Below are 17,919 nucleotides of genomic sequence, written 5' to 3' on the forward strand. Positions count from 1 at the left end.
CAACTCCATACAATCCGGAGTAGAATGGAGTAGTAGAACAAAAAAACAGGACTATTGTGGAAGCAGCTAGGGAAATGCTGTATGATCATGATATGCCTAAATTCCTGTGGGCAGAAGCATGCAGCATGATAGTTTATGTCCAGAATAGGGCTCCGCACAAGGCATTGGGAAAAATCACTCAAGAAAAGGTCTTCACTGGAGAGACACCTAAAGTCAATCATTTCAGGATATTTGGGTGTTTGGCGTATTGTCATATACCCAAAGAAAAGAGAAAGAAATTAGATAAAATGACTGAGAAAGGATATCTTGTGGGATATAGCGAGAATGCTAAGGAACATAGTGTCTATATTCCAGGGAGTAGGAAGGTAGTAGTTTGGCGGGATGTAAAGTTCATGGAGGATAGAGCTTTTAGGAAATCTCGAGAAATGCTTTCCCAGGAGCAGTCAAAAGATGATCCGTTGGCCCAACCACTTTGACCAACAGAAACTAGTACCAATAATTCTCCTAAAGGCACAGCTTCAAAATAGGAGGAATATCAGGAAGAGGAAGAGCTGATAGATGTACCCACCACCAGCGGAAGAACGAGCTGAGAACTCTGACAGATTCTACGGGATGTAGAGGACTTCATTGGTGCACCCATGAATGATAAAAGGGAGTGAAGACAACTAGACAGATACTAGGCCCTAGTAGCTCAGGTTGGGGAACCTTCTAGTTTTCAGGAGGCTATTCAACATCAAGTATGAGTGGATGCCATGGTGGAGGAATACAATTCTATAATGGTCAATGATGTCTGAGAAGTGGTACCTAGGCCTTAGGACAGGTCAGTGGTAGGTTCGAGATGGATCTACAAAGTCAAATATGTTGCAGACGACAGTGTGGAGAAATACAAAGCTAGGTTTTTGGTTAAGGGGTATGCTCAAAAGGAAGGGACAGACTACAACGAAACCTTCCCCCAGTAGTCAGGTATACTTCTATTAGAACCGTGGTATCCCTTTTAGCACAAATGGGGTGGGAGATTCACCAGATGGATGTCAAGGCGACATTCTTGAACGGGGTGATAAAAGAGGATGTATACATTGAACAATTAGAGGATTTTGAGACACATGAGAAGAAATTTCATGTATGTAGATTAAAGAAAGCCTTGTATGGGCTTAAACAAGCACCTAGAGCATGGTACGGTCAAATTGATTGCTACTTGCAGAAGATGGGGTTCGTCAAGAGTGACGCATATCCTAATCTCTACTATCTTGTCGTAGAAAATGAGCCTCTACTCCTGGTATTATATGCAGATGATATTTTCCTAACATGATCATCCATGCTCATCAAAGACTGCAAGAAGAACCTAGCCACAGAATTCGACACGAAGGATTTGGGACAGATGCATTATTTCTTGGGTTGGAAGTTTGGCAGCAGAAGGGTGAGATATTCCTTGGACAAGGGAGATATGATAGAGATCTTGGAGAGATTCAGGATACATTATTGTAGACCTATGGCTACTCCAATGATCACCAACTGGAAGAAGATTGATGCATCAGAAGAAAAAGACGTTGATCCCACCTTGTACAGGCAGCTTATAGGGTCCCTAATGTATCTGGTCAATACTAGGATAGACATTTGTTATGTTGTCAACACCCTTAGTCAGTTCATGGTGGAAACCAAGAGGGCGCACTGGGCAGTAGCCAAACATGTTCTCAGGTATATGCAAGGAACAGTTGAGCATGGACTATTGTCCACCCAAGGCAATGGCATTAGGCTAAGTGGGTTCACTGACGTAGATTGGGCTTGAAGTTTAGTAGATAGGAAGACTACAACTGGGTACTATTTTAACATTGGATAAGGAATGACCTCCTGGTGTAGTAAAAAACATAAATTCGTGGCTTTGAGCTCAGCTAAAGCATAATATATGGCAGCTAGCACAACTTCGTGCGAAGCCATATAGCTTAGGAAATTGCTTGTGAATCTATTTAGGAGAAGGATGGAAGTGACCAGGATTTTGTGTGATAATCAGAGTTGCCTCAAGCTCTCTGAAAATCTAGTATTTCATGATCGGTCGAAGCACATTGATATCAGGTGTCACTTTGTCAGAGACTCTGTCCAGTGAGGGGCAATTTAGTTGAGGTATACTCCTATAGGAGAACAGGTGGTAGACATCCTCACCAAGGCTTTAGGAATTTTATTTATTTTTTTATTTTTTTTATTTAAGGGAGAAGATGGGGATGGTGAAGAATCCATTTCAGTAGTAGAAATGGATAGGTATCGGGAGTTGCATTGCAACAGTTAGCAGTGGTAGTGCTATGAGTAACATGATGCAACATGTTGAGAGGGAGTTGCAATACAGATGTAGCGGTGGTAGTGGCAGTGTCATGGGCAGCAGTATAGGAAGCAACAGTGCAATAGATGTGGGGTGACAGCCCAAGCATCAGCACAGAGGACCGATGTAGAGGATCAGTGCGATGCTTCTATGGTGAAGCATTACTAGAGCACATTCCTCGCTAAGAGGGAGTGTTGATTTGTGGTAGCATCGGATGTGCTCTAGCCTTGAAATTCGGTGGAGAAGCAAAGACACATGAGATCTCCAAGACCCAGAAATAGTTTGGAGAAATTCCACCCAGATGAGGAGTTATTAAAATAATTAATATTTTTAATGGGTTCCTAAGTCTAAACTTAGGAAAATTAAAATATTAATGGATATTAATAAATATAAGGGTGAGAAGCTTCTATGAGATGAGAATCAAGTCTGTTTTAATATTGGCCGTTGATTAGAGAATTAATCACGACCGTTGATTCACCAACAAGAAAAATATAAGAGAATACTTGAGGACATTTGGAGACACATCGGGAGATACTCAGTATCTCAAGGAAAATCGATTCTCAAAGAGAAGGAGATCGATTTTAGAGGGAGAGTTGTAGGGTGGAGGAAGAGGAGGGAATCAACAATAGTCAGTGACTAAGGAGGAGGTAACACAGGGACATAGAGAGACAATGCAGAGGGAGACACAGTCCACGGGAAACGCAACCATGATGTAGGGTTGACGCAGAGGGACGCAAAGCCATGTAGAGTGACGCAAAAGTGACACAGAAGTGGGAGAAGGGTCTCCAAGGTGTCAGAAAGTTTCTAGGGGAAAGTATCAAGTGTTTTCTCTTAGTTTCTCTATAAATCATTCCTTGTAAAAGCGATTGTTGCTGAAGATTAATAAAACCCTCATTTGCTGCACCGATTTTCCCACATTGGGTTTTTCCGGGGACAATTGTCGAAAAACAACTGTGTTGATGTGATTGGTTCTTGTGTATGGATTTTCTCTGTGTAATTATGTGATAACTATAGTAGAATTTATTTTAATATTTGCTGAAGGGATTTCATAAATAACTTATTGTGAAGAATAAGTAGGTGAAATAAATCAGTAACTGCAGTAGAATTTCAAGTTAGAAATTTTCACACAAGCTTGGCATTAATACATGACCGAGAAACATCAAGTGGGTGTTGCCAAGTTGGTCTTTCCCCAAACCTCGGATTCATAGTTTGTTGTCTTGTTAGGCTGTCTCTAGCCTATTTTGTCTCACATGGGTACATGTGGAAAATGTATATTATTGTAAACATGTTGTAAGTGAAATTCCAAGTGTTACTAGTGGAATGTGAACAATCACTATGTATTATGAAGATTCATGAGGGTAGTCCAAGAGTCACAAAGGGGAATGTCAGGGGTCACCCCTTGTTATAAATAGAACCTCATAACTCATAGAACGAGCTTTTGGGAGCCAAGATTTTGGCTAGGCATTGCTTATAGAAGGTTTGGAAAGTATTGTTACGAGCCTTGGCTTCTCCATAGCATAAAGCGAGTACATATCTTTGGAGGAGCAGGCGATGTTGACTGTAATGTTCCACTATTGGGGCTAGTGGTTGCCAATGGTGTATGTATGGATGAAAATTTCACTTTAATAATATATAATAGAGCCAACGCGTTTTCATGCATATGTTGTTATTATATTTGGATTAATATGGTTGCTTTAGCAATGTATGTTATTTAACTTACGCATTTGTGTATGAACTATTTTATATGCAATTGTATGAATCTTGTTGTAATCGTGTTGTTGGTTTAACCTGTCACTTTGGATTGTGGACTATTCTGCTTTCCATCTTGTGATGTCATTCAACTTGTGTGTTCCTTTCAGGCTGCGTACTATTACAGACTTCTAAGGGACACACTTCCTTTTCCCCTCCATGTGTTAGAACCCCCATGCATCTCACTTCACTCGCTGCAAGGTCAAACACTTTCTTTCGACAAAGATATGATACTTACCGCTGCGCACTATCATAGTTAAGGAATTGCTTTACGACCCACTGCTGGGACTCCTAATCCAAACGGTTTGAGGTCTAGTTGGGACTTCTTACTGGGGAGATCCCATGACATGTTGGCGGGTCCAACACCATCAACATTTCTGGCACTAGAAGGAGGGCCAGATGACAAGCTGAGTCCTCAAAGTCTATTTTGAATCTCTGCATATCTTTCATGACTTAAACTACAATTCAAACTCCGACCTGTCTATCTCACAGACGTGATTTTGAAGTATCATAGGATCTTTTTAATGACTTGTCATGTTCCACATATGATGGTGAAGGAGGAGAAGATTTGCGTAGTCACGGTGTTGCCTTCATGGGTTTCTATGAAAGGAATGAAATCCATGAGGGTCACATTGCTTGCTTGTTGTTTGCCTTCACATTTCGAGGCCATGCGCTGCAATGGTGTGTCACATTGACAACAACCTCCATCTGTTTATTTTTGGGTAGCATTGGATGTGCTCTAGCTCTGAAATTTCATGGAGGGGCTAGAACGCAGGAGATCTCCAAGACCTAGAAATTAGTTGGTGAAATTTCACCTGGATTGTATTTTATTAAAATAACTAATATTTTTAATGGTGTTCCTAAGTCTAAACTTAGGAAAATTAAAATATTAATGGGTATTAATGAAAATATGGGTGAGAAGGCTCTAAGAGACGAGGATCGAGTATAATTTAATATTATCCATTGAATAGAGATTAGATCACAATCTTTGATATCTCAACAAAAAAAAGTATAAAGGAAGACTTGACAGTCATTTGGAGATACACCAGGAAAATACTCAGTAACCCGAGGGAAATCGATTCTCAAGGAGTAAGAGTTTGATTTAAGAGGGAGAGTTGCAGGGTGAAGGAAGAGGATGGCATCGACATCAGTTAGAGATTGAGGAGGAGGTGACACAGTGCATTATAGGGACAACTCTGAGAGGCAGCGCAACAAGGGATGCAGTCCTCACACAGAGATGACACAAAGGTGACACAGTGAATGTTGGAGGGTCTCTTGGGTGTCATAATTTCTCCAAAGGGAGGAGGAAAATTATCTCAGGTGTTTTCTTAGAGGTTTCTCTATGTTCTACAAAATCATTCCTTGTAAAGAGATTGTTGATGAAGAATAATAAATAAACCCTCATCTGCTGCACTATTTTTCCCACACTGGGTTTTTTCGGGGACTATTGTCCAAAAATAATTGTGTTGATGTGATTGATTCTTGTGCTTGTATTTCACTGTTCTTTTCTCTATGCTATTATGTGACAACTGCAGTAGAATTTACTTCGATTTTTACTGAAGGGTTTTGTAAATAACTTATTGTGGAAACTAAGTAGGAGAAATAAGCTAGTTACTGCAATAGAATTTCATGTTAGAAATTTTCACATGGTATCAGAGCAGAGATTGGGAAATAGGATTAGAGAATCTGCAATGAGTTGAGAGCATGATGCTGGAGAAGCAACTCAAAAGGACTCACACAGTTCTAACGAGAAAGAGGAAAGCACGAATAATATGGATCTTGACTATTCTATGTTAGCTTCCAGACTGGAAGAAGAAGTCGCTTGCTTGGCAAGTTCTGCTTCCTCTGAGGTTTGGTATATTGATAGTGGAGCTTCTACGCACATGAAAGGAATACGAGAATGTTTCTCGAGCTATCAAGAAGAAAAGATGAACTTCCAAACCACTATGGGAAATAAGTCAAAATGTACCCCCGTAGGAAGAGGTACTGTAGTTTTTCAAACAAAAGTAGGGGATCAACTTTGAGGTACCAATGTGCTACATGTGCCTGGATTGGGGGTGAACTTACTCTTTGTATCTCAGTTACAAAACAAGAGCTATGATGTTTTCTTCATTGGGAAGAAAGTATATGTCAAACATCCAAGTTGGAAGAAGAAGGCCCAAATTAGAGTCAGAAGTAATAGAATGTATAAGTTATAGCTAGAATCTCCAATGGCATTGATAGGCAGCAGTGGGGAAATTTTTTTAAATGAACTATGGCACAGGAGGATGGGGCACTTACACCATGGGGCTCTAAGAATTCTAAGAAGAATTGTCACATGAGTTCCAAAATTAAGTACCAAATGAGATGATGTATGTAGAGGTTGCGTACTAGGCAAGTATGCCAAAACGACTTATTCCAGAAGTAACAGTAGGGAAAAGAGTGTTCTGGGATTGATACACTTAGATATCTGTGGACCCATGTCCACAAAATCTCTTAGTGGTGCTGAATACTTCGTTACCTTCATTGATGACCATTCCAGGAAGACTTGGATCTACTTTCTAAAAACCAAGGATGAGGTTTTTGATCGATTCAAATATTTTCAAGCTCTGGTTGAGAATCTGACAGGGAAGAGGATAAAAATGTTATGCTCAGAAAATGGTGGAGAATACATTGATAAGGACTTCACTGATTTCTCCACAAAGGAAGGCATCAGAAGAGAATGGACAACTCCATATAATTTGGAGTAGAATGGAGTAGCAGAGAGGAAGAACATGACTATTATTGAAGCAACAAGGGAAATGTTGTATGATCATGATATGCCCAAATTTCTATGGGAAGAAGCATGCAACACAACAATATATGTCCAGAACATGAATCCTCATAGGGAATTAGGTAAGATTACTTCGGAGAGTGTCTTCACTGACAAGAAGCCTGAGGTGAGTCATTTAATAATATTTGGGAGTTTGGCATACTGCCATATACCTGAAGAAAATAGGAATAAGTTGGATCAAACAGTAGAAAAAGAATATCTTGTGGGATATAGTGAGAATGCTAAGGCATATAGAATCAATCTTCCAGGAAATAGGAAGATCATAGTACGATGGGATGTAAATTTCATCAAGGACATAGCTTTTAGGAAATCTCGAGAAATTCCTCCGAAGAGCCCTTAAAGGATGATCCATTGGTCTAGCCTATTTGACCAATAGAAACAAGCACAAATATTTCTCCAAAAGGAAAGAATCCAGAGGTATCACATCGGGTGGAGTCTCGGGAGGAGGAGAAAATAGACATACCCACTACCAGTGGAAGAATGAGACAGGAACTTCAACAGATACTACGAGATGCAAAGGATTTCATTGGAGCTCCTAGGAACGAGAAAAAGGAGCATATATAACCAAATAGATACCAAGCCTTGGTGGCTTAGGTTGGAGAACCCTATAGTTTTCAAGCAGTCATTCATAATCAAGTATGGGTAGATGCTATGGTGGAGGAATATAGTTCCATAATGGTCAATGATGTCTGGGAAGTGATACCTAGGCCTTAGGGCAAGTCAGTTGTAGGTTCGAGATGGATCTACAAGGTAAAATATGTTGCAGATGGCAGTGTGGAAAATACAAATCTAGGTGTGTGGCTAAGGGGTATGCTTAGAAGGAAGGGATAGACTATGAAGAAACCTTCGCCCCTGTAGCCAGGTATACTTTTATTAGATCTATGATATCCCTTGTAGAACAGATGGGGTAGGAGATTCACCAGATGGATGTCAAGATTGCATTCTTGAATGAGGTGATAGAAGAAGAAGTATACATTGAACAACCAGAGGGTTTTGAGACATATGAGAAGAAAACTCATGTATATAGGTTGAAGAAAGCCTTGTATGGGCTTAAACAAGAAACTAGAGCATGGTACGGTCGAATTGATGGTTACTTGCAGAAGATGGGATTTGTCAAGAGTGACGCAGAGCCCAACCTCTACTATCTAATTGTAGAGAATAAGCCTCTAATTTTGGTATTATATCTAGATGACATTTTCCTAATAGGTTCATCCAGGATCATGAAATATTGCAAGGAAAACCTAGCTACAGAATTTGACATGCAGGATTTGAGATAGATGCATTATTTTCTGGGGTTGGAAGTTTGGTAGTAGAAGGATGGAATTTTCCTTGGACAAGGGAGATATGTTACAAAATTTTTGAAAAGGTTTAGAATGAAAGACTATAGACCTATGACTTCTCTAATGATTACCAAATGGAAGAAGATTGATGTGCCTGAAGATAAAGAAGTCGATCCCACCTTGTACAGACAACTCATAGGATCCCTGATGTATTTGGTAAATACCAAGCCATTGATCCAAAAATGGATCCTGGATAAACCTCTAAGTCTAAAAGACTTCATATAAGAGGTAAAAGGTGCCAAATGGCACAAATCCTTTGTAAATCAGAGGAAAATGGAAATCACAGGCTGCTCTTAGAAATAGTCTCATTGCAGAGATCTCCTCATTCTGAATCCAACACAACTTGAATGGGCGAAAACGGACTTCAGATGAAGGATTTATCATAAAAATAAGTTCCCTTTTTGTTCTTTGGGAAAGAGGCAAAAACCTGAAGAAAACAACGAAAATGAGGCCTATCGGAGGCTTAAACCAATAATGAACAGGAACCGTCGGATCTGGCCGATCAACGGTCCAGATCTAATCGGTAATCGCAATCGGCGGTGGCAGTCGGTGGATATCGACACATGGTATATGTTTAGTGCGATTGTGATATCGCAATCGGCGGTTACAATGGAGCGCATATTAAACGGCCGGGGTATGTGTGATGTGCGACTGCGACAAGTCGCATCGGCGAAACACCAAAGGGAAGGCTTACGGAGACCGGAGACTGGGCGACTTGCGATTGCGATATCGCAATATCGCATCGGCGCATTACAGAGGAGCGGCTATATGTTATATATATATATATATATATATATATATATATGCGATGCAATTTTTCGGACCCAATAAGATTATAAACAATATTCCATATGTTTTGAGATCCGCCCAACGACAGTCTTGTGTGTATTTTCAATATTTTTAATGCAATTCTAAAATACAAAGGGGCAGGCCCTTGTGACATGCGATGGCGACTTACGGGCGGACCCGATAGGAATATAGTGCGCAATTATGGAAATCTGAAGTCCGGTGAACAGTGTTCTCTGTGGATTTTTCCTGTGTTTGGTATGTTTTCCTGTGTAAGCCGAGAATGGCTATATTGAGGGATTTCAAGCACTGATAGACCCTTCCATTATAGAATAGGTGGCATCCATCCCTGAGGGCGTTTAGCAATGATTGCTAACGCTTAGAGAAGGGATTTGAGCGGACTGTGGCTAGAAGACAGAGAGCCCGAGAGGGAAGATGAACCAACAACGCCGATTTGGCTTAAAAAGCCATAGAACGACAGAGACAGGTTGTTGATGGTTGCTGAGTTGTAGTTGGTGGTTTTTAGGGCTTTGTTTTTAAAATAAAGAGCAAGCCAAGCCAAAGCAGGAAGCTAAGGCAAAAGAGGCAGCGCAGAAGCAAAAGAGCAGCCAAGGGAGTCACTTGGAAGCCAAGTGAAAAGCCAAGAGAGCTGTAACTTGATAGAGGGTAGAAAGAAGCCAGAGCGAAGAGTCAGAGAGCCAGAGCTAGAGCCAAAGAGCCAGAGTCAACGCCAAGAGCCTAAACCAAGAGCCAAAGAGCCAAAGTTAGAGCCAAGAGCTAGAACCAAGAGCCAAGAGCCAGAGCCAAGAGCCAGAGCTTCAAGAGCCAGGGGATAAAATGGTGTCTGAACCCACTGTTTTTGTGTAAAACAACAGGAGTTAAGCCAAGAGCTTGTAAAAAATACTTACACCATAATCCCAGAGAGCCTAGTTGAGTTGACTAGATCTCACAGAGATGTGGCCCAAGAGTTGTGGGTGAACTCTTAATTAAATTGTTGTTTTTGTGTGATTGTTTATTGCTGCATTGTTCACTGTTATATGTATTTATATATCAATTTTAGCACATTAATTTATAGCACATGAACAATTAAAAATCAATACAAGCATACACCATTGTTTTCAAGCATTTGTTAATTCCTCATTGGTTAATCATTAAGACTTGGGAATATTTAGGCTTTGAAAGTGGGAGAGGTTCTTGTAAGTTGGACAAGAAGCCTAAGTTCCCCATTTTCAGATCAGGTGGTATCGGAGCCTAAGTTTGGTTAACAACACCTTTAAGAAAGTTATATCAGAATGCTTAATTGACAAAGCAAAGACTGCTTGTCTGAAAGGTGTTTGAATAGCAAGAGGTTGAGTGTATGCTTGTTTTGCAGACTGACTACTTCTAAGTTTGTAGAGGTCAAGGGAAAGTTGTTTCTAGCTTAGTCCAGGAAGGACAAATGCGAAGGAGGGTTGAAGGCATTCTTCTACCCCAAGGACCTCAAGGCAGTCCTTAAAGCACAAGAGGTTTGTTGCAAAAGGTTGCTGAAATAAGCTCTTTATTAATCTTGTTTGAAGTTCTTTGTTCATTGGCATAATGAAAACTTCTTCAAGTGTATCCTCGAATTCTTCCTTCTTCATCACAAGACACTTCGATGGAGACTTGAAGCAGGAATTGTCCACCATGATGGATATGGTGAGAGAAATGTATGAGGATGGAAGGAAGAGAAACAAACTTAGAGAGCAATTGAATTCCGTGGAGGAAGAGAAGTAGTTGCTTTCTGACAAATTGCAGGAAATGGAGAGGAAACTTCATATTGCAAATATGAACCTGAAAAGGATGCATGAGTTGGAGACACAGCTCTTTATTGCCCAAGAGGCCTTGGTCAAGTATCGGCTTGAAGAAGAGGTAAACCATTCCAGTTTGTCTTCAAATTCTTCTGAGAATGCTTATATTGGTTCTTTTGGAAAATATACTAAAGGCATAGGTTCCAAGCTAATGTCCAAAATGGGCTATGAATGAAAAGGCTTGGGTAGACATGCACAAGGTATTGTTGAGCCAATAATGATTGAGGAAAGGCCTAAGTATTTGGGTCTTGGCTATGGACAAGCTTATGGAGAAAGTTCCAAGGCTGCCATGAAGGCCATTGAAACAACTCCAAGGAGGGGTTGCATTATAGAGTGTGAAGATTGTATTCAGGAGGAATGCAATAGCTTGAAACATCAATTGCAGGATGCAGGTGTTCAGAGGCACACACTTGAACCAGAGAGTTGGGGAGACTCTAACAACCTTGAAGAGATTGATGGTGTTCCAAAGGGAGCCACTTCTTCATTTGCTTCACCTCCTCATGAAGGCAATAAAGGTGAAAGAGGCAGGTATAAATTTGGTTCTAAACATTTTCCTTTGGATTGTGCAAAACATGATAAATTTCCACATATGTATGGAAAAAGAATTGCATGTTACTTTTGTGGTTTGGATAACCATCATGTTTCTAGATGTTGGAAGAGAATGGCGACACACATGAAACTTTTGAAGGAAAGGAAGCAAGAAGCCAAAGGTCCATTGGACAAGGCAAATCATGCTGTCAAGAGGATGCACATGCAGTGCACTTACTGCCATAAGCAAGGACATCTTGCTGCAAAATGTTGGACTCTGAATCTAGCAATGCTTCCACAAAAGCTGAAGAAAGTGGAAAGAGAAGATGGCAGAAATGGAAGTGAAGATTCCATGAATGATGTGTCTCAGAATGATTCACATGATGATGCTGATGTGCAGACAAAGGTAGTACCTTTGGAAGGGATTGGTAAGCAACGGTTAGAGTTCTTATTTGATTAAGATTGCATGTCTATTGATGCATCTACATTATATTTCAATTCAACTTCGAAAGTATAGTGTGCTTAAGTGAAAGTTGAGGGATGAAATGCATGCATGAGCATGAGATGCATGAACATAGGGATGTTGATGATTTCCTTATTTTTGAACATGTATGTGTAATTAACTTGCAGGGTTGATTGCTTTGTCATGCATGTGATGCAATGTTGACTTGGAAGAAGTTAACTTGGTCTCCAAATGGAGATAATGATGAAGTGTTTCATCTTTTGAAAAAGAGTCCTAATGGTCTTTTTCTACATGCTTGACTTAAAGAGTCATTTGTTTAAAGGCATGTTTTGTGGGCTTGTTACCTAGTCCATCATTTGTATGCAGATGTAAGACATGGAGGTGTTCACAAGCTGTGAAATCTGTTTCTTTTGCTGAAGCAAGAGTTTAGGCCGTCCAGTTGTTGTTTGTATGCCTGTTGTTGTTAACAGTTGTTGTTGGCAGCTTTTCAAACAGGGACAAATGAATTTTTTGTGGAGCAGATGTACTTCACATTTGTTTGAGCCACCTTGGATCAATGGTCAAGGCAAAGAAGTTCAAACCACCTTCTATTACCAGTTCAATAGAAGTTCTGCAGAATGGCAAGGAGGAAGACAGTTCTTCCCAGGAAGACCAGCCCATCCAAGAAGGGAAGTGGTCAAAAACTTTGGTTCAGAGGCACTATGCAAAGGCAAGTGTAGGGAGGCTGAAAGAAGAGGGTGAGTCATTCTCATTTACTATTCAGATCAGTATATCAGTCTTTTGGAGACCAAAAGGTTCTCTTAGTGGGAAGGCGTGATCTAAAAATGGATCCTGGATAAAACTCTAAGTCTAAAAGACTTCATATAAGAGGTAAAAAGTGCCAAACGGCACAAATCCTTTGTAAATAAGAGGAAAATGAAAATCGCAAGCTGCTCTTGGAAATAGTCTCATTTTTAAAATAGAGGAGGAATGACTTGTTATAGAGTTTTATGAACCCAACATTTTGGACTACCAAGCGAGTCCATCATTAGAGGATGCGTCAATAGATATTCTAAAGATATTAATGATGTATCCATGAGCTATAATTTATGGTATATATATATAGGTTATGAAAGAACTAATCTAAGAAATTAGGTCGGCCATTATCCAATTAGTTTGTTAATATTCATATTTTTATTATTATTATTTATTTATTATTATTATTATTAATTAATTAATTCTTTATTAATTAATTTGTTTAATTAATTCCCTATAATTTTATATATAATTCCTATTGTTAATTTATACTTATTTTAATTTGAGTTATTACGACTATATGCTTAATTTAAATTCATATGTTACTATAATATTATGCATGCGAGTGCATGGTTCAACGGCGACGCTAACGGCTTACACGCTCCCCGCCCAGTTTCGATCCCCAATTTGCGATGCTGTTGTGCAACGATTATGTGTATTTGATGATTGATTCAACGATTATGTGTATTTGATGATTGATTGATTGATGTGATGTATATATATGTAACAATTTGTACAGATTGGCCTAATATAATGATTCTTCAGGGGACTAGCCACCCCCTTTTAAAATAATATTATAATTAATAAACTATGATTTTAGTTTATTTTAATATTATCAAATGATTAGTTATGAAATAGCCAATTATTTATTTATATGTTTATATTTGTTTTTGTTTTATTGTTTAAGGAGGATGTTAGATAATGTTTCCTTGTTGTTTTGATTTATATTTTATTAATATTTTAATGAGAGAGGAGGGATTAAATTATTAAAAGGGATATGAGTTAATTATTGATTCTTTAAGATTTCAAGTAAAGGTTTCCAGGTGTTGCTTAGTTTTAATCCATCATCTCGGTTCAAGTTGTTCTTCCTTTTTTCTATTTCAATGGCTTCTTTGATTTTCCTTTTAAGATAGTGGTCTTCTTTTCTAACTAGTTTGACTTCTTCCATGCAGATGTAATGAGAGGAAGAGTGAACATGTTCTGCTAAGGCCGATTTTGAGGTCCTTTCTCTTCTTAAGTCGGCAGTGTGTTCTTTAATTCTGATGTTAAGAGACCTACCTGTTTCACCTATGTATTCTTTTCCGCATGAGCAAGGAATAACATAAACACCTTTTTGAAGGTTAGGGTTTATGGGATCCTTGACTGAGTTGAATAATTGTCTGATGGTGTTGGCAGGGGTGAAGGCTACATTAATGTTGTGTTTATTAAGAATTTTAGTAATTTTATCAGTGGTGCCTTTTATGTACGGAAGGGAGACCTTAGGAGTTGATAAATTTTGATCTTTGATATCATTATTATTCTTGTTTAGGGATAGGTGCATGGCTTTCTTAATGGTATTCCTATTATAGCCATTTAATTCAAACACTTTGTGAAGATGGTTGAGTTCATCATTTAAATGGTCAGGGTCAGATATTCTGGCCGCCCTAGTGGTTAAGGTCCTAATGATGCCAATCTTCTGTTTAGGGTGGTGATGAGAATTTGCATGTAGATATCGTTCTATATGGGTTTTCTTGCTATAGACTTGGAAACCAAGTGATGCTTCTTTTTGGTTAGAAGGATATCAAGAAAGGGAAGCTAGTTGTTATTTTCAATTTCAATAGTGAATTTTATATGGTCAGAAAGGCTATTTAAGTGATTGAGGAATAGGTCAAGTTTTTCTTTTCCATGACTCCATTTGGCAAATATGTCATCGACAAACCTTTTCCATTCTTCAGGGTGTATGGAAACGACCTAAGAGCCTTATGTTGGAAGTGCTCCATAAAGATGTTGGCCACTATGGGGGATAGAGGGGAGCTCATAGCCACACCATGGGTTTGTTCATAAATTTTACTTTTGAAATTGAAGTAGGAGGATTTTAAGAAAAGCTCCAGAAGATCCACAATTTCTTTATCCATGATGTTTCTCATGATATTAATAGCTTCATCAATAGGAATCATAGTATAAAGGGATACAATATCAAAGCTAACCATAAGATCTTTGTCCTTCATTTCTATGTTATTAATCCATTGAACAAAAGAATACAAGTCTTTAATATAGGAAGGGGTATTACCAGACAGGGGTCTAAGTTTTTTGGCTAGGTGTTTCGCCAGAAGGTAAGTAGGGGAACCTATGGTATTGACTATAGGTCTGAGAGGTATGTTAGGTTTATGGACTTTAGGAGCACCATAAATTCTAGGAATAATGGAACTATTAGGGATGATTTTCTTTTTGTGATGTCATCTAGAGATGATTCTTTGATTTTCATAATTACTTCGCGCATAATTTTCTCACTGGGATATTTATTTATGATTTTATAACAACCATTGTTATTTAGATGTTCTTCCATTTTATTGTCATAATCAGTTCTCTTCATGATTACAGTTGCGTTTCCCTTATCAGCCTTTAGGATGACTATGTTTTTATTTTTTCTGAGGTTGTTTAAGGCTCTTTTTTCTTCTAAGGATATGTTAGATGTAGGAGGTTTAGAAGTTATAAGAATTTTAGCAATATCTTGTCTGATTTCTTCACTTTTTGCTATATCTAGGTTTTTAATAGCTACTTCAATATTACTGATGACCTCCTCCACAAGTATTTTATTAGGGGTTATAGCAAAATTTAGACCTTTTTTCAGGATGGATTCAGTTGCATGATCTAGGTGGATATCTGATAAGTTAATGACTTGGGCATTATCTAATTTCAGACTTTGATTGGGATGTATGGTTTGAGTTTCTGAATGAGAGAAGCCAGTAGATGGGCTGCTGTTCTAGCGAGGGAAGCTGGAATTTTTGCAGGTTTGTTGACAGGCTCCCAGAATATATTTGCCCTTATTTTTGTCATAGTCTCATTGCAGAGATCTCCTCATTCTGAATCCAACGCAACTTGAATGGGCGAAAACTGACTTCAGATGAAGGAGTTATCATAAAAAGAAGTTCCCTTTTTGTTCTTTGGGAAAGAGGCAAAAACCTGAAGAAAACAGCGAAAATGAGGCCTATCGGAGGCTTAAACCGATAATGAACAGGAACCGTTGGATCTGGCCAATCAACAATCCATATTTGATTGGCAATCGCAATTGGCAGTGGCAGTCGGCGGATATCGACACATGGTATATGTTTAGTGCGATTGCAATATCGCAATCGACAGTTATAGTGGAGCACATATTAAATGGCTGGGATATGTTCGATGTGAGACTGCGACAAGTTGCATCGCCGAAACACCAAAGGGAAGGCCTACGGAGACCGAAGACCGGGTGATTTGCGATTGCAATATTGCAATATCGCATTGGCGCATTACAGAGGAGTGGCTGTATGTTATATATATATATATATGCGATGCGATTTTTCAGACCCGATAAGATTATAAAAGATATTCCATATGTTCTGAGACCTGCCCAATGACAATCTTGTGTGTAATTTCAATATTTTTAATGCAATTCTAAAATACAAAGGGGCAGGCCCTTGCGACATGCGATGGCGACTTACGGGTGGACCCGATAGGAATATAGTGGGTAATTATGGAAATCTGAAATCCATTGAACAGTGTTCTCTATGGATTTTTCCCGTGTTTGGTATGTTTTCTTGTGTAAGCCGAGAATGGCTATATTGAGGGATTTCAAGCGCCGATACACCCTTCCATTACGGAATAGGTGGCATCCATCCCTGAGGTCATTTAGTAATGATTGCTAATGCTCAGAGAAGGGATTTGAGTGGACTGTGGCTGGAATACAAAGAGCCGAAGAGGGAAGATGAACCAACAACGCCGATTTGGCTTAAAAAGCCACAGAACAACAGAGACAAGTTGTTGATGGCTGCTGAGTTGTAGTTGGTGGTTTTTGGGGCTTTTTTGTTAAAACAGAGAGTAAGCCAAGCCAAATCAAGAAGCTAAGGCAAAAGAGGCAACGTAGAAGCCAAAGAGGCAGCGCAAAAGCAAAAGAGTAGCCAAGGGAGTCACTTGGAAGCCAAGTGAAAAGCCAAGAGAGTTGTAACTTGATAGAGGGAAAAAAGAAGCTAGAGCGAAGAGTCAGAGAGCCAGAGACAGAGCCAAAGAGCCAGAGTCAGAGCCAAGAGCGAGAACCAAGAGCCAGAACCAAGAGCCAGAACCAAGATCCAAAGAGCCAAAGTTAGAGCCAAGAGCTAGAACCAAGAGCCAAGAGCCAGAGCCAAGAGCCAGAGCCAAGAGCCAGAGCTTCAAGAGCCAAGGGATAAAATGGTGTCTGAACCAACTATTTTTGACAGGAGTTAAGCCAAGAGCTTGTAAAAAAGACTTACACCATAATCCCAAAGAGCCTAGCTAAGTTGACTAAAGCTCACGGAGATGTAGCCCAAGAGTTGTGGGTGAACTCCTAATTAAATTGTTGTTTCTGTGTGATTGTTTATTGCTACATTTTTCACTGTTATATGCATTTATATATCAGCTTTAGCAAATTAATTTACAACACATGAACAGTTAAAAATCAATACAAGCATACACCATTGTTTTCAAGCATTTCTTAATTCTGCATTGGTTAATCATTAAGACTTGGGAATATTTAAGCTTTGAAAGTGGGAGAGGTTCTTGTAAGTTGGACAAGAAGCCTAAGTGCCCCATTTTCAGATCAACCATACATTTGTTACGATGTCAACACCCTCAATCAGTTCATGGTGGAACCAAAGAGGGTGAACTGGGCAGCAACTAAGCATGTTCTCAAATATATATGAGAAATAATCGAGCATGGATTAATGTACACCTGAGGTAATGACATTAGGATAAGTGGGTTCATTGACGCAGATTGGGCTGGAAGTTCAGTAGATCGGAAAAGTACCACTGGGTACTATTTTAACATTGGATCAGGAATGACCTCTTGGTGTAGCAGGAAACAAAAATCAGTAGCTCTGAGCTTAGCTGAAGCTGAATATATGGCAGCTAGCACATCATCATGTGAAGCCATATGGCTTAGGAAGTTGCTTGTGAATCTATTCAGGAGAGGATGGAAGCGTCCAATATTTTGTGTGATAATCATAGTTGCATCAAGCTCTACGAGAATCTAGTTTTTGATGATCGGTCGAAGCACATTGACATCAGGTGTCACTTTATCAGAGACTGTGTCCACTAAGGGGTAGTACAGTTACAGTACA

This window comes from Pinus tabuliformis, chromosome Q (assembly GCF_031772625.1).
Source record: "Pinus tabuliformis cultivar Carrire ecotype Pingquan chromosome Q, CPIR1, whole genome shotgun sequence".
Lineage (NCBI taxonomy): Eukaryota > Viridiplantae > Streptophyta > Pinopsida > Pinales > Pinaceae > Pinus > Pinus tabuliformis.